The following is a 16,009-nucleotide window of genomic DNA, read 5'->3' as shown; positions in this document are numbered from 1 at the left end:
TTGCAAACAGTCTCTCCTCTGGATAGGCATATTTGCTGTGATCCTTGGGGTGTTTCCTATGGCACACAGGACACCCAACAGGGTCTGCTTGGTTGCACTGACTGGGCCTCAGGGATACCTTGCCAGTCTCATTCACCTTATCCCAGGAGAGCTCTAAATATTTGCTTAAGACATCTCCATGCATCATCCTCCCCCCAGGGGAAGGAAAGTTCTGATTTTCCATCTTCTACTCTGTCCTGCAAAATCCTACCTTTTACTGTCCACTACTCCCCACTCACTTGGTCTTCTTCCTAGCTTTGATTTCTTCAGCTGGAAAACAGGAAGATTCTTGGGATGCTTTCTTAGGATTCTTTCTCCTCAGACCTCCTGTGCTCCCTGGTAGCTCTGGGAAGTGGAAAGCACTCTGGCTTGGAAGTCAGGAGCCCTGCAGTCTATTACCACACTTCCCCGTTCCTGAATAGGTGACCATGAGCAATTCCCTCCCAATTCCCAAGTCTCAGTGTTTCCAGCTACAAAGTTAAGGAAGCAGACTTAAAGATCTCTGAGCTTGCTTCTCTTTGGTGCCTTACTCCAACAGCCGTGTGTGTGTGTGTGTGTGTGTGTGTGTGTGTGTGTGTAAGTCTGTGTATGTATGTGTGTGTGTATGTGTGTGCAACTTCAGCTGGCTTTGCCTGCCTGGCACCCCAGCCCTAAACCTGAATTTTACCTTGGGCAGTTACCCTACATCCAGGGGCATGCAGTCTCAATGGTAGTATCCATCAAAATGTGCTGACCGACAGGCAGGCAAGAGGTTAGGCAAGTCCAACCAGCTTCTCTTTTCCTAGACACTGACTTGAATTGAGTGCTGCTAGGACAGAGGTGATAGGAACCCATCCATCCATCCATCCATCCATCCATCCATCCATCCATCCATCAACCCACCCACCCACCCATCCATCGAGACCTTCCACAAAGAGAGTGCTCATGAATTCCTCCATCCTAGATACTTAGAGGTTCCTGATTCCTCTCCTTTGTGGTGCCACACCTATTTTAGCCTTAGTTCTGATTTTGTGGATTGCCTGGTATCCACTTACTCATGTCTGTGTCTAAGTCCTACAAGTCTGTTCGAATGTCACCTTTTAAATGAAGCCTTCCCTGGTCTCCCTGTATAAACCTGCAGCCCCACCCTCATCTCTCAGCTTTTCTTGTCTTCTTCTCCTGCTTCATTTTCTCCATAGTACTTTATCATGTTTCAACAATTGGTATCATCTAATTTGCTTATTCATGTGGTGTGTTGGCCAGTTCTCCCCACTAGAATGTACGCTCCATGAGGCATTTGTGTCTGCTTTATTCATTGTTATATTGTCAATGCTCAGAACAGTGTCTGGCACATAGCAGGCACTCACTAAATACTTGAATGAATTAATATATGAAATCATGCTTGGAAGTTGACCTCAGTTGGTTTTGGCCATTAACCCTAATTGAGACTGCCTCCTGTTCTTTCCTGTGGATCCTTTCTCCTCCCCAGGATGGAAGCCCCTTTGCTGATATGGGATTGCAAAGCCTGAACAGAAGCAGGGACCAGAGCCCAAATAAAGGGTGTGGCCTCCTGGGGTAGGGGGCCCACTCTAATCCTCTTCCAGGGAAGGGTGGCTCAGTCTTCTCCCCCTATCTTCCTCTCTCCTCCTTTCAATCCCTTGTCCTGGACCCACCTCTGGAATCTGAACCGCTTTCATCTAAGAAAACCCAAAGTCATGATCCATTTTCTAGGAAAGTCAGAGCCAAAGAAATGAACAGAAAAGAAAAAAAAATGCTGACAAGTCTCAGTGGGCCAGGGTCTGAAAATCAATTTGACACATCAATTTTTTTTGGATTTAATAACTCATGCTCCCATGGAATCAAGGTCATAAATAGTAAAGAGAGTTCCAGGAAAGCCTACCAAAATCTGTTTGGCTCAGCTGGAGACCTTGATCCCATCTCTCTGCTCAGGTCCCATCAATAATTTCCTCTTGTGGATGTTTCCTCTCTTTGGTTTGGCTCCCACATCATTGCCCTGCCAATTATTTTGCCTACATTTCTGTCTCTTCCTTCTCTTCATCTCTCTTCTTCTTCTCCTGCTCATTGAATGAAGTCATCCCACAAGGCTCTGTTCTTTGCCCTCTGAACTTCTCAGCCTACATTTAATCCTCAGGAATGTAGGTCTCTCCTTTGATGGTACCGTGTTGAAGATTTCCCCAAATTCTTCTCATTACCCCCAAAATCTCTAACCATTAGATGGCCTCCTCTACTAGAAATCTGGCTGGTACTCTGCCTATCTTCAGACCTCCCTTTTTTTTTTTAACTTCTCTGTTCCCCAAATTGGATGAACACTCTTGGATCATCTACTCAGGTCACTCTTGGATCCAAGATCATCTGTAAATGGGGTATGAATCCCTCTCTCAAATAACTGTTGAGTGAGTTTAACAACATGATTCATCTAAAGGTGCCTTGAAATGGTACAAGTGTTACTTGGTCTAATTCAGTCTCAGACTTCTGCTTGTGAAAATGCCTGTCCTTTTTTTTTTTTTTTTCCCTAGTCTCATATAGTGAGTCCAGCTACACATTCAGGGACTTGTGTCCCTAAACCCACAATAACCTGCCCAGGCCTGACCCCATGTTCCAACTCTGGATTTTCATTGTGCATGGACTCCTGGTATGAGCCCAACCTGCTTTTCCACCTCACCTATGCTTCATCCTCCCAGTGCTCTCTTCAAACTGGAGAGCCCACGTGGGCCCAAGGAAGGCAGGGAGGAAAGTGACATTGTTGAGCCCTGTGCCGGATGAGGTACGTAGGTGAGCTCATCCAATCCTCAGCTACTCCAGAAAGAGGTCATCATTATCCTCAATGCACAGATGAGAAAACAGAGGCTTATGGAGGGTCAGCAACATGTTCAAGGTCACTGACTCATCAGAAGGCTGTTTTGTTCTCACTTCATCAGGCAGCTCAAGGAGAAGGGTAAGACAGAAACAGGAAGCCACTAGGACAAACTTGCTCTTGCCGTGATACCCTTAAAAACCAAATCATGAGACTAGGTGGTCCTGGGGATGGGTGTGTGCAGGGGAGGGAAAAGTGATTGAGCTGAAGCAAGGATGGAGGGAGGAGGGTGCCTGTGCTCAGCCATGCTAATTTTGACATTTTCCCGTGCCTCTGCTTGTCATCATCAACTTATAATTTAACCTCGTTGTGGTGATGCCTCTGGAATGTCAACAAGCCTTGCTGGAATTTCATTACAGCCCGGCAGCTGGCCCCTGGTATTTCTGATACAAATGATGTGCAGCTGCATGCTGGCCCTGCTGTCTTTATACCCCATCTAGCAAACGGCAGCATTACGCACACTTAATCCGGAGAGATATTCCCCGTGCTGAGAAGAGGGCTTGTCAATTCCACCGGGGGCATTTCCTATGGACTGCTCTGCCTGAGCCAATTAACCTAGAGTAATTGCTGAAAAGCATCATATATTGATGATGGATACAGGGGGCTGACCCCAGGGGTGGCTGGAGAGAAAGTGCTGAATAATGAAACCTCCCCATATCTGCACAGCGTTTGCCACTTCCAGGGCACCTCTGCCTGCATCGTGGCAGTGGTCCAGTGAGCTGTTCTGGGAAGCTGTGGCATTCCCATTTTGCAAGAGTGAACATCAAAGCTCAGAGGGAAAAGTGATTTCGAGTCAACCAGAATAAGGAAATAGAAATCTGGGTAAATAAACTCCATGTCTAGATTTCACATTTATCCAACAAATATTTATTGAGCACCTACTCTGAGCCAGACGTTGTGCTTAGTTGAAGGATATGGTTTCTCTATCCTTGATAGCCATGGCATTTTTCTGTAGGATTTTCCTGTCAGGGCCCTCTCCTAAGAGAGATCCTTTTTCAACCTCCTACATCCTAAACCTTTAACTACCCTCTTTCCTCTGGCCCCATAGAGAAGGTTCTGGTGTCTTCCAGTTCTGCCTGAGTGATGTGGGTTTCCTTGTCTGTCCCTCCCAACAGGAGACTCATGACACTGATTGTTCCCAGGGACGGAGAAGGCCAGCCCCGTTACAGGGCTCCTGTACCCTGTGAGCAGGCTGGAGAGGGATTTGGGGCCAGTGGTTTTTGTTGATCCTGAAAGCATAATGTCTGCAGCTGCCTGCCTGGCACATGGGTTCAAGCAGCCTACCTAGCTCAAGGTGTCATAGTGTAGTAGGGAGTAGATGGGCCATGGTGTGTGTGCTGTCTATGACTCATGGGCTGTGGAGTCCTGGTGTCAGCCCCTGAAAGTGGAGAAGGAAAGTGAGGCACACAAGTGAATTCATAGCTGAGACCACACTGGACCTGGATCTTTCCCAGGTTTGAAGGTGAAATGTGCCTGTGCTGGTCAGGGCTTAGTGAACTTCTCCACTGGATGTGTTCATCCCACTCAACACGTGCCCCATTATCACACTCAGGCCTGAGCTGCTAGAAGCCTCATTTGCCTAACTTTTTTGCCCCAGTGTTTCCATGAAGGCAGAGAGAAGAGCTATTTGCATGGAGTCAGAGAGACAGGAACCCAAGGCTATGCAGAAAAGATGGCAGGGAGCCTCTCACACCACAGTCAAGTCAAGGCAGTCCAAGGTGGCTGCTGGGGCCAGACTGTCCCGTCAGGATCCAGCCTGCTTCTCACTGAATGTGTGATTAGGATGTCCTGCCCTATCTCTGGCCTTTAGTTTCTTCAACTTCAAAATGAGGACAAGATAACCTGCAAGGCCCAGGTTACTTTCCCATAAGGAGCCTGGAACTGTGCCTGCCATATAGTATGCACTCACAGGTGTGCCTGGGGTGGGTCTGCAGGGCAAGTCCTACTTCACAGTTTAACATTTCTGACACCACCTGTGTCAAATTCCTATGCTTACATTATGCTGGTGGAGTCAAGTCAAGGCCAGACTGAGGGTGACTCTGGCCCTCTCCGCTGGCCTGCTCCCTGCGGGTGCCTCCAACCCTACCTTGGACAGCAGAAAGAGTAGGGAATGTTAGAAGGGCCTGGGGCATGGAAGAGCTTCTAACCCCATCAGTGAGTCTTGGTGCATATGGAAGGAGGGGCGAGGAGGGCTTCTAAACATGGGTCATAGATAAAATCAAAACAGAATAAACATGCTTGGGGGATTTTAGGAGAAACCTTATCATAAAAGAGCTGAGGATAAGTACAGAACTGGGGAGGATAGCCCTATTGGGTCTTCTTGGTGACAGCTTCAATTGGAGTCAGTTTACAGACTACATGTAGGGTCTCAGGGAAGTCAACCTCCAGCTGGCACAGGGGACTTGGTCTCTCCCAGCAGCTGTTTTCCCCAAGTCTATGGCTCATGACCCGGAGAGAGGAAGGTAGGAAGTGACTTGCATGAAGGCAAGACACCCTCTAAAGCCTGGACCCAGGCCATGACACCACTCCATCAGAGCCAGGACCCTGGCCCGGCATGGTCTTAGGGGCATAAGAGTGACCATTCATGCTGCCTGCCTCTATCCTTCCTTCCCTCCTGAAAGAGACCTGGCGTAATGGCTGTTCCGTGCCTACCAGTGGGTCATAGAGACTCAGGGTCTCCCTGGGGCAGCTGCCAGGGAATGAGGCCATCAGAAACCTTGACTTCTCCCCTCCACCCAGCCAAGCTCCACCATGCTCAGGAGTGGCTCTCCCTTGAGCCTGGTGTCCCCTCCATGCAGAGTACTTTAAGAAATCCAGAAAAGTTATCATCCCCAGGAATCCACACTGAATGTGAGCCAGCATCAGCCCTCCCTGCACTTGATCTCCTCAGGTACCAAGATGCACAGAAAGGCCTTACGTGTCAGGAAAATGTTACAAAATCCCACCCCTCATACAAGAACTCCCTCACTTTTTCCTCTTCTCAGCATTCTGCAGAGCTAGAGTGAACCACGTTTGCCATTGTGAAAGTGCAAATTCAGGAATACTGGGGTTATTACTCAAGGTGACATCACTTATAAGTGGCCAACGCTTGACCTTCAAGGTCTAAATCACACATCACTTCACACTTAGACGCCTCCATTTCAGCTTACGTGCCTTCAATAACAAAGAACTGGGGAACTCAGTCTCTCTCTAATGGACTTCCACACAGAAGAGCCACAAGTGGTCCAAAGTACCTACCCTTCTCTCTGTATCTCTTGGGCCTCCTCTCTTCTTTCTGTACTGGACACAGCAATAGCATGTGTCTGAGTCACTTAGGATTCCTGGTATTCTGAGCTGGGCTCCAGCTGCAGTGAGCTTTGTGGATTCTCAGACAGCAGTATCTAGGGATGTGGGCTTCAAGCCAAGTCAGATAATAGGAAAATAATAATCATAATAAAGACAGACACACAAACACAAGGACACTGGGACAAGCATAAGAGGTTAGATTCACAAACAGACAAATCGGTGCCACTGGGAGCATGGTGGAAGGACACACCTCCACTGTCAGCCACATATTTTCAGGACACGAGACCCCAAGGACAGACAGAGCACAAGCAGAGCTCTGAGTGAGGAAGGTGAGAAGCTGGATGAGGACTGGCCTGTGTGTCTCCACCTCTGCCACTTGACCAGGATCAAAGAACTTTCCTAGGTGAGCTTAGACATCTAGAAATGACTATGGACAAGAAGAAAGGGAGACTGAGAAGTGAAAGAATGAAGTGAAAGGAGTGAAAAAATGGGCCATAACACGTACGGAGATGGGATGGCAGGGGACAGGACGAGGATCTTGGGAATGGGAGGAAGTTTTCTGAGAACTTGGGTAGGTTGAGGCAACAGGTTGTGGTAGATGCTGTGATGTGCTTCCCAGGTCCCTCTTCAAGAAGGAAGGACTTATCCTGCTATCTACTGGGGATGCTGCCTGCAGAAAGTTCTCAGCTGCCAGCTCCCCAGGAGGTTTGCCCTAACCCTGACCGCAGAGAGCTGCCTTGCTCCAGATCATGCCTTCTTTACAGGGCAGTTCACATCCAGTGACTGATCCATGGAAAGATATTGAGGCCTGAACCCCTTTTTCCAGTCTGGAACAACTCTGAATGCTCATTCCATATTCATGCCTTCCATGGCATGGGCTCATTGAGACTGCATCACAGCTCAACTTCTCCCTCTGCTTAATCCTGCTTTCTCCCCATCCCTTCCTCAAGTGTAATCTTTTTTTTTTTTTTCTTTTTCTTTTCTTTTTTTTTTTTTTTTTTTTTTTTTTTTTTTTTTTTTTGAGGCAGAGTCTTGCTCTGTCACCAGGCTGGAGCACAGTGGTGCAGTCTCGGCTCACTGCAACCTCCACCTCCCAGGTTCGAGTGATCCTTCTGCCTCAGCCTCTTGAGTACCTGGGACTACAGGCATGTACCACCATGCCCAGCTAATTTTTGTATTTTTAGTAGAGATGGGGTTTCACCATGCTGACCAGGATGGTCTCAATCTCTTGACCTCGTGATCCACCCGCCTCAGCCTCCCAAAGCGCTGGAATTACAGGCGTGAGCCACCGTGCCCAGCCTCCTCAAGCGTAATCTTAAGAGTTCTTCCTAATAAACCACTGCAAGTAAATATCCATTTCCGAGTCACCTTTCTGGGAAACCAATCTGTGACACAAGGCTAAACTCTGAACAGGAAGTTTTCATTTTGCCTGCACCACAGTTTACAAAGAACACTGATGGCCGCGATCTCACTTGATCTTCACAATAACTTGGTGAAGTGGGTGGTACTGCTCTTACTTAACAGATGAGAAAACTGAGGCTCAGAGAAGTTAAATAACTGTTCAAAGACCAAAATAGCGAGGAATTGGCACAGCCAGGACTTAAACGGTGGTCTATTGGGCTCTCAAATGTATGTTCTTTCCTCTCTCGCACAGTTTCTGAAGAAAAGAAAGAAGGAAGGGAGAGAGAAGGGGAGGAAGGAAGGAAAAGGGGAAAGAGAAGAAGAAAGAAGGAAGGAAGGAAAGAAGGGAGGGAGGGAAGGTTAGCTAATATCTAGCACTTATTCTAAGCTAGGCACCATGCTCAGCATTCTACACGCATTATCTTATTTAATCCTCACAATTTTATGACATATGTATTATTTTTATTCCTATGTTACAGATGAGGAATTTGGGGCTCTGCTAAGTGCAACATTATCTAAGGTCACACAGCCTTGTATGAGGCAGTGGCTTGATACAAACCCAATTCTGTCTGATTCCAAGCCAGGCATCCTAACCACTACTAAGAGGGAGAATTGGCACCAACCAGAAGGCTGAGGAGCCCCAAGAAGCAGTTGTGGGCTAGAGCACTGGGGAATCCAGAGCAGCTAACCAAGATGCTAAGCACTTGAGCAAATGGGAAGTTTGGGGAGTTCTGCATCCTGGTTCTCCTGGGAGCAGACAGGGCCTGCTTGAGGGCTGATCCAGTTCATGCCTTGAGCCATGGCTTAGAAATTGCACCCAGCCAATCCCCAGCCGCAATTACCACTAGGCTTGCAGTGCTGGGCTGAGAGCTGGAAATAGCTCTGTATTTATTTACCCTGCAATTACATGCTACATTAAATGCTTCACAAGAACATGGCGATCACCCTGCAATTAACTGGTCCCTGCTTCCTGGGCAAGAGAAGGCTGGAAACAGTTACTGGATGAAATCAAGTGCTGCCTGGTTTCTTAATGGGCATGGGGTCACCTTGTAACTTATGTTGGTGGGCCTGGCCAGAGGCTGCAGCTCCAAGTGGGAGCTTCTTTAGCTCCTTAAACAAAGAGATTAACATCTGGGTCAAATCTCAGTCCAATTTTTCTATGGATCCTGTAACAAGATAGTCCATTCATGGGTTCTTGCCCATATTGTCTTCTCTAGCTCCTCCCAAGGCATCTAGTGTCTCTCTGTACTTCATTTTTGGAGTTCCTGAACTCTACCAGACTTTGTATTAGTCATTTCCTATCCTGTGGACCTAGTAAATTCCTATCTACCTTTCAAGATTTAGTACAGCTATCATCTCCTCTGGGAATTATGCTTTGAAAGGAGATTGTATAGGAAAGTGAAAAGCAGACAGACTTGTGACAAAATACCAGTTTCATTACTTAATAGCTATGTGCTTTGAGCAAGACACTTGGCTTCCCTGAACCTCAATATATGTGTGTGTGTACATGGGTGTATAGGACTCCCTGATATCACATGCATATATGCATTGTGTGTATACATATACAAGAACTCAAAATCTTCTAGTTAGAGACAGATTTTAGCAAGGTAGAAACAACATGGTGCTTCACACACAGTAGGTGTGTACCAAATATTTGCTGAATCAATGAGTTGGTGAATCAATCAACCAATCAATGAAAAACCAATTAGGAGCTGTGAATGTGTGTGTACCCATGTTTATCTTTGTGGCTGTCCGCTTAACTTGCTACATATAAACAAGTATACCAGTTATTCAAAAACATAATATGTGCGCATGATGGTAATTGGTCTCTAGTTGCCTGGAGATTCCAGAGAACTGGTTCCCAGGCTATGTAGATAGACTAAGAACGCCAGGAAAAGACATTAAGAAAAGAGTTAATTATATATTTACTACCTCTGTCATTTTCTTCTAATTATGTCTTGGCAAGCAGTGTCTCCTGGATGAGTCTTAAATTTCAGTGTCTTTAAAAATACAACAATAAATCAATGTGAAATGAAATGCTCCCAGCAGCCAAAATGCCCAGGACAGTTTTCAATCAGTGAATGCCCCAGTGAGCCATTCTGGCCCCAGTTATGATGATGTTTGGATCATAGAAACCAGCTATGGAGCTAGAAAAACAATAAGAGAGCAGAGCAGTGTCTAGGCCCTGCCACCGAGGCCTCTTCTCAGTCTTCTGGGGGTCACCTGGAATCCCTATGGCTGCTGCCTGCTGCTAATGTACTATGAGGTGACAGAGGAGGAAGTTAGGCGTGCAAATTCATGAGCCACCCTGGTGCATTTTGCTTGGTTTCTGGACTGAGAAGACAGGGACCACTTACTCAGCCCTCTCTATGTCAGTGGCTCTCAATTGGGGCCAATTCTGTCCTCCTAGCAGACATTTGTAAAGGTCTGGAGTTATTTTTGGTGGTTGCTACTTAGGGATTTTGCTACTGGCATCTAATGGGTAGAAGCTGGGGATGCTGCTAAATAGTCCTCAATGCATAGGACACTCCCACCCACAACAAAGACTTATCTGGCTTCAAATATCAATTATGCCAAGGTGGAGAAGCCCTCTGTTTGCACTGGCAAGCCTGGGCCCTGGCAGCATGTGGCCGTGCTGTCTTTTCCTGTTGTCACTCATTCTGGTTCTCAGACCTCTTCATGTTCTTTTCTATTTTGGTTTCTAATAAGGGACACAGGCACACACATGCTCAGAGCAAATGCACAGCCTTCCTGCCCCGTAACCCCTTTCTGGCTGCAATCATATTCACTGAGAACTAGTGGACACTCACCTTGACAGCCTGTGGGCACCTGCAGACACTGGCTCTTTTTCTCCTCCCAGGGATAAGACCACACTTCTCTCACTGGTCCCAGTGGGCACAGCAAAGGCAACAAAGCTGTGAAGCTTGTTGGTCCTTCACTGAGCAGGCCTAGGCAGGAGGCCCAGTGCAGCTCCGTTTATAAGATGTATTTCTTATAATCTGTGTGTCTTATCAAGTGTCAAAACACATGCTCAGCAATTTCACTCTGTTCCATCCCAAGCAATCAAACACTCCTACATTGTGTAAGCAATTTTTAGGTCTCCTAGTTTCTATTATTAGAACTTCTTACCTAGGATTCAAAGGTCCATGGCACGTAAAAGGACCAAGAGTAAATTTTCCAGAATTTTCTCAAGGCATGGATCATCTCTTTAACCCTGACTTTCTTCCAGCTCATAAGCACATCCCTGTCCTTTAACATCTGGGTATCTTCCTAGAGGACACCAGAAACTTGGGACACTGAAAGGAAAGACAATCTAAAAGGTTGGAGAAAAGTGGCATTTGGGGATTGCTATAGGCAGTCTGAATATAGATGTGGGTGATAAACAGATGGGGCTCGTTACTCCAAGAGTCCCAGGCTTCTTCTAAACAGGTGTCAGGAGAATTTTAATCGAGGCCTCAAGCTATGATGACTTATTAAAGGCATGGAGGGAGATGAGGAGGACATTTCAGCTCAGTCAGCTCCAGGAACATCTGGATAGACCACATACAGATGGGCACTTGGGAAATGATCTATATAAAGTACCATAAACTTCTCTGCAAATTATCCACACCCCAACCTGTACCCCCACACACACTACTTCTTTCAACTCCGGCATTTCTCAACATGTGTCTCATAGAGCAGTACCTCGTAACTTTAGTGTACATAGAAACTTTAGTGTGTCCTTGGGGTGTCCAGTGTGGGCCTGACATTCTGTATCTCAAGCTCTCAAGAAATGCTGATGCAACTGGTCTACAGGCTACACTTGAACAGAAAGGTTTTAGAATACTGGCTAAGCAAGATGTTAATGGTCTTCAAGAGAAAAGAAAAGATTCCAGAGGTAAAATGTTTGGGAAATACAACATTATGTTTAACAAGTATCTGAACCGCCAAGGGAAGGGGGCAGAGTGTAATATGTTTAAAGCTGTTAAGAGGCTTTACAGAAAACAAAAGGAGTTCCATGGTCAAATGCTTTCGGGAGGACTTGGGGTAAGTTAAAGGAATATGCAGACATTCTCAGTGCCTTTACACTGAGTCAGATCTTGCCACTCCTCTGTCTAAGGCTGGTCATGTAGAAGTCTTCACAGTGGCTGATAAGGCCTGTAGGACTTCACTCCTTCCTTCTCCCTATGTCCGGGCATAAAGGCCATCCCTAAGAAGACAAAATAGTCATCCCCTAGCTTCAGGGTCTTTGCCCTGGGTCTTTCCTCTGCCTGAAACATTCTCTCACTGGCAGCTAGTTCTCCAACTCCATTGCCTCCTTCTTTGCTCAAATGCCACCTTTTAGATGAGACTGCTCTAATCACCCTATGGAATTCCACAACCTGCCCCTCTTGTCCTCGGCATTTGCAATCTCCCTTATTTGAACTTTTTTTTTTCTTCCAATGCATTTTCACCTTCGAACACACCATAGAATTTCATAATGTATTATATTTATTGCTTATTGTTTGTCTTTCCCATTAGGCTGTAAGCTCCATGAGAACGGGAATCTGTGTTTTCATTGCAGTGTCATGAGTACCTAGAACAGTACCTGTGCTATAGGAGGTGCTCTAAATATTTGCTGAATCAGCAATTGGGCAGATGTCCACAGTGAAGTTGTTAGTAGGAGTGGAATATAGTAAGCATCATTCCCCAAAGGTTTTCCACTGCAGAACCTGTTTCTTTCTTATTTCTTTTCCTACAGAGCATCTCAGCATGACCACTATTCCTAAGTGCACATTTTCTAAGAAAATGCTACTGTAGTAACTCATTGAGAATCCAGCCTGCATCCATTTTCCTAAATCCTTTTGGGCCTATTTACATTCATCCCCTGACAATCCCAGAGTGATGAGTTCCATAAGTTTATTACACACAGTATAAATTTATCTTCAATTCTGCAAGAACAATGTCATGGGAGGGACACTTGCTTCCCATTCTCCTGCAAAGGGCCCCTCAATGCTGCTATGGAGAAGAGGCACAGGGTTTCACACCATGCTTTGTAAGCAATAGGTGCTCCATAAATTCATATTTAACCCTCAAAGTAATCCTTTGAGGTGAGTCTTAATCCCCCATTATACAAATGAGAGTCTGGGTCTCAAGGAGATTAAGTAGCTTACAGAGCCAGGATTTGGATAAAGGTCTGCCATGCCTTAAAGCTCATATATTCTCTACAACACCAATTTGGCAAAGCTCACAAAATGGCATTTTGCAAATTCCAAGGTACAGAATCAGACTTGGGAGCTGGGTGTCTGTCCAGAGTGCCTTCTTCATTAGCAGCAGGCATAGCATAGCAATAATAGCTAGGGCTTATTGAGTTTTTACTATACATCAATCATTATTCTAAGCATTTACCATACATAAGTTTCTTAATTCCTAGAACCCTATGGACCTCACTTTACAGATGAGGAAGCTAAGGCAATCAAAAGTTACATAGCATATTAACTTGCCCAAGATCACATGGCTATAAAACAGCAGAATTACTTATGCCAGAATCAGGTGGGGGGAAAGGCAATCCAGGTACTTTTTGTGAACCAACTCAGCTGCTCCTGCGATCGCCTCACTGTGCTCTTGTGCTCAATGCCAACTTCAGCTCCTCCTTCCCTCTTAGGTCCATCCAGGGCTCTACAGCAGTCTCGCCCCAACCTTTGCATCTGTCTCCCAGCACTCTGATATACGAGGACCGTTTTATGGGTGGGAGTGCAATTTACAGCCTTCTGTCTGCAATCCCTAGCAATCCTTTCCCACACAGTCTCCCCAGATGATCCATGCTGGGCAGCTAGGGACTGGCACCAAGAAGTTCCTTATCAGATTCAGTCTCTTCATTTGACATCTGGGAAACCTGAGATTCAGAGGAGATGCTGTCTCGCTAAACACACACAATCAGAAACAAACCTGGACTAAAACACAGGCCTAGAAATCCCATTCCGGTATCATTTAACTCATTAGCCAACCAACCAACCAAAAAGCATTTACTGAGGCATTGTTAGGTGAAAGTACCAAGGAGTGACCAGGGTTCTGCTCTAATGCCCACTGACTTATCATTTGTGTTCACTCATGGTTTTATTTACTCATTTCTTTATTCAATAAATTCTTAGGCTCTAGAAACAACATGACAAAAAAGACAATCTCTTCTAATGCAGATGAGACATATTTTAATAAAAATAACACAAGTATATTCAGAATAATAAACAGTAATAAAGGCTTAAAGAAAAAATTTTAAAAAATATTTAAGGTCTTTTGACAGCATACAATTTGTGAGGGAGTCAGGAAGGAATGTGAGCTAGCCTGGAAATCAAAGAAACTTCCTGGAAGAAGTGGCATTTTGAGTGAGATTTAAAGGATGGTAAAAGTGCATTAGGCTAGAAGGGATTGGGAGGAAGCGCATACATGAGAGACCTGAGACAGAATGAATGTAACACATTTAGAAATATTATAGTATAACTGCGGATGGTATAAGATAGTATGGTGTAGTAATAGACACATGCACACACAAAATATAAGGCACTTTCCAGGGAAAGCAACAAACATTTACTGAATGATTGCTATGTGCCAGTCCCTTTATTATCTCCTTATTCTGTGACAGGTGACTAATTCATGGGAGCAAGTCTTTCCCATGCTGTTCTCATGATAGCAAATAAGTCTCATGAGATCTGCTGGTTTTAAAGAGAGGAGTTTCCCTGCACAAGCTCTCTCTTTGCCTGCTGCCATCCGTGTAAGACGTGACTTGCTCCTCCTTGCCTTCTGCCATGATTGTGAGGACTCCCCAGCCATGTGCAACTATAAGTCCATTAAACCTCTTTCTTTTGTAGGTTGCCCAGTCTCAGGTATGTCTTTATCAGCAGCATGAAAATGGCTAATACATTCACTCTCAGCAGACGCTGCTGATGTTCCCCTGAGTTGCTCCCATTCCTCTTTACCATTTCTGTGTGCCTTTCCTCCAGGTGCTGTGTTGTTTGCCTTGTTGTTGTTTTGGTAGAGCTTTTGCCTTTTATCTAATGACCTGTTTCTACTATTCCCCTCACCGGCCTGCCCTGAAGCTCCTAGATCCACTTTGCCATTGCTCCCAGAGAGCTACCAGAACCTGGGAACTAAGTTATCCTCTGACCCCCAGCGACCCTTAGACAGTGACTGGTTAGGAGCAGAAAAGCACAGCAAACTTGCCTGGAGCAGGAACAAAAGCAGAGATATAATTTATACTCTAGAGCTCTGAGTCATGCTGAGCCAGGATTTTGCCCCAAATTTTCCCCTTGCCTGGCATCTTCCACTTCTCTGCCCCCCTCCGCGCCCACCTCCCACAACTTCCTTACTGGTTTTCCTGGGATTTCTTCTTAATAATTCACTTAGACAAGAATTCTCACTGTTCAGAGACTGCTTCTGGAGAACCTAAAACAGAACCCACATCTGTCTGAACTAGAAGCCCTTTTTCTTGTTAGTGAGACATGATGTTAAACAGAGCCACATCAGTGAAGGGTAACGGAGTAGGAATGACGGTAAGGTCAAGAGTGAGGGGAGGTTTCTCTGAGCTTAGAGACGAAGAAGAAAGCCCTTGGGGACAAGAAATATCAATTAATCATCCAAAGACATGCAGGGTATAATTTCAGTGGAGAAAGCAGGCCTTCAGGGTCAGTACGTATGATATCACATTAGAATGACACAGAAAAGGTGACTGAGGTGCTTATACAACAGAGGTGCTTACACAACGGAGGTGCTTACACATCTGGAAATGGACTAATTTTTAGGAAATTGGAAAGGATTGCAAGAAAGGAGATTGGGGCCAGGCTGCCTGCCAAGGGTTTCTTCGGTATCAAGCCAAAGAGGCATACCAGGGCTGGAGAGAATAAACCCTTTTGTAGTAGCCTTGCCTCAGTCCCAGTGCTGCACCCACCACTGCCTGGCTATGACCTTTAACAGGTAATTCAGTTGACTCAGCAGTGAAATCAAAAGACCTACTTTTGAGGATTAGATAAGAATAGCACAATTAAAATCCCTAGCCCAATACCAGAGACTCAAATGACACTGTTGTTTTTTTTTTTCTCATTCTTGAAGTTTGGGCTTAATTCTGTATGAGGTGTCACCGCAGAGACTTTGATCAAGAAAATGAAACATTCAAATATAGAAAACTCGTATTAACAGGGGAGAAGAAGACAACTTAAAGAGGCAGAAGGGAGATCTGGAGACCAATGAGTTCTCACAGGAAACTAAGCAAAGGGGACGTGAGCCCAATCTAGGGTTGCGGCAGTGGGAAGAAGGGAAAAGAGGCACTGCTGGTGATATTGACAAGAGGGCAGCTGGTAATTAGTATGCAGGAATGAAAGAGAAGTAGAAGCCCAACCTGTCTTTGAGGTTTTGAGAGAAGAAGGGCCAGCTTAAGGGTGAAGGTGGGGAATTTGATCTGATGTATGTTGAGCTTGACTT

This window comes from Saimiri boliviensis, chromosome 17, assembly GCF_048565385.1.
Source record: "Saimiri boliviensis isolate mSaiBol1 chromosome 17, mSaiBol1.pri, whole genome shotgun sequence".
NCBI classification, from domain to species: Eukaryota; Metazoa; Chordata; class Mammalia; order Primates; family Cebidae; genus Saimiri; species Saimiri boliviensis.
This window is presented reverse-complemented; position numbering follows the sequence as displayed.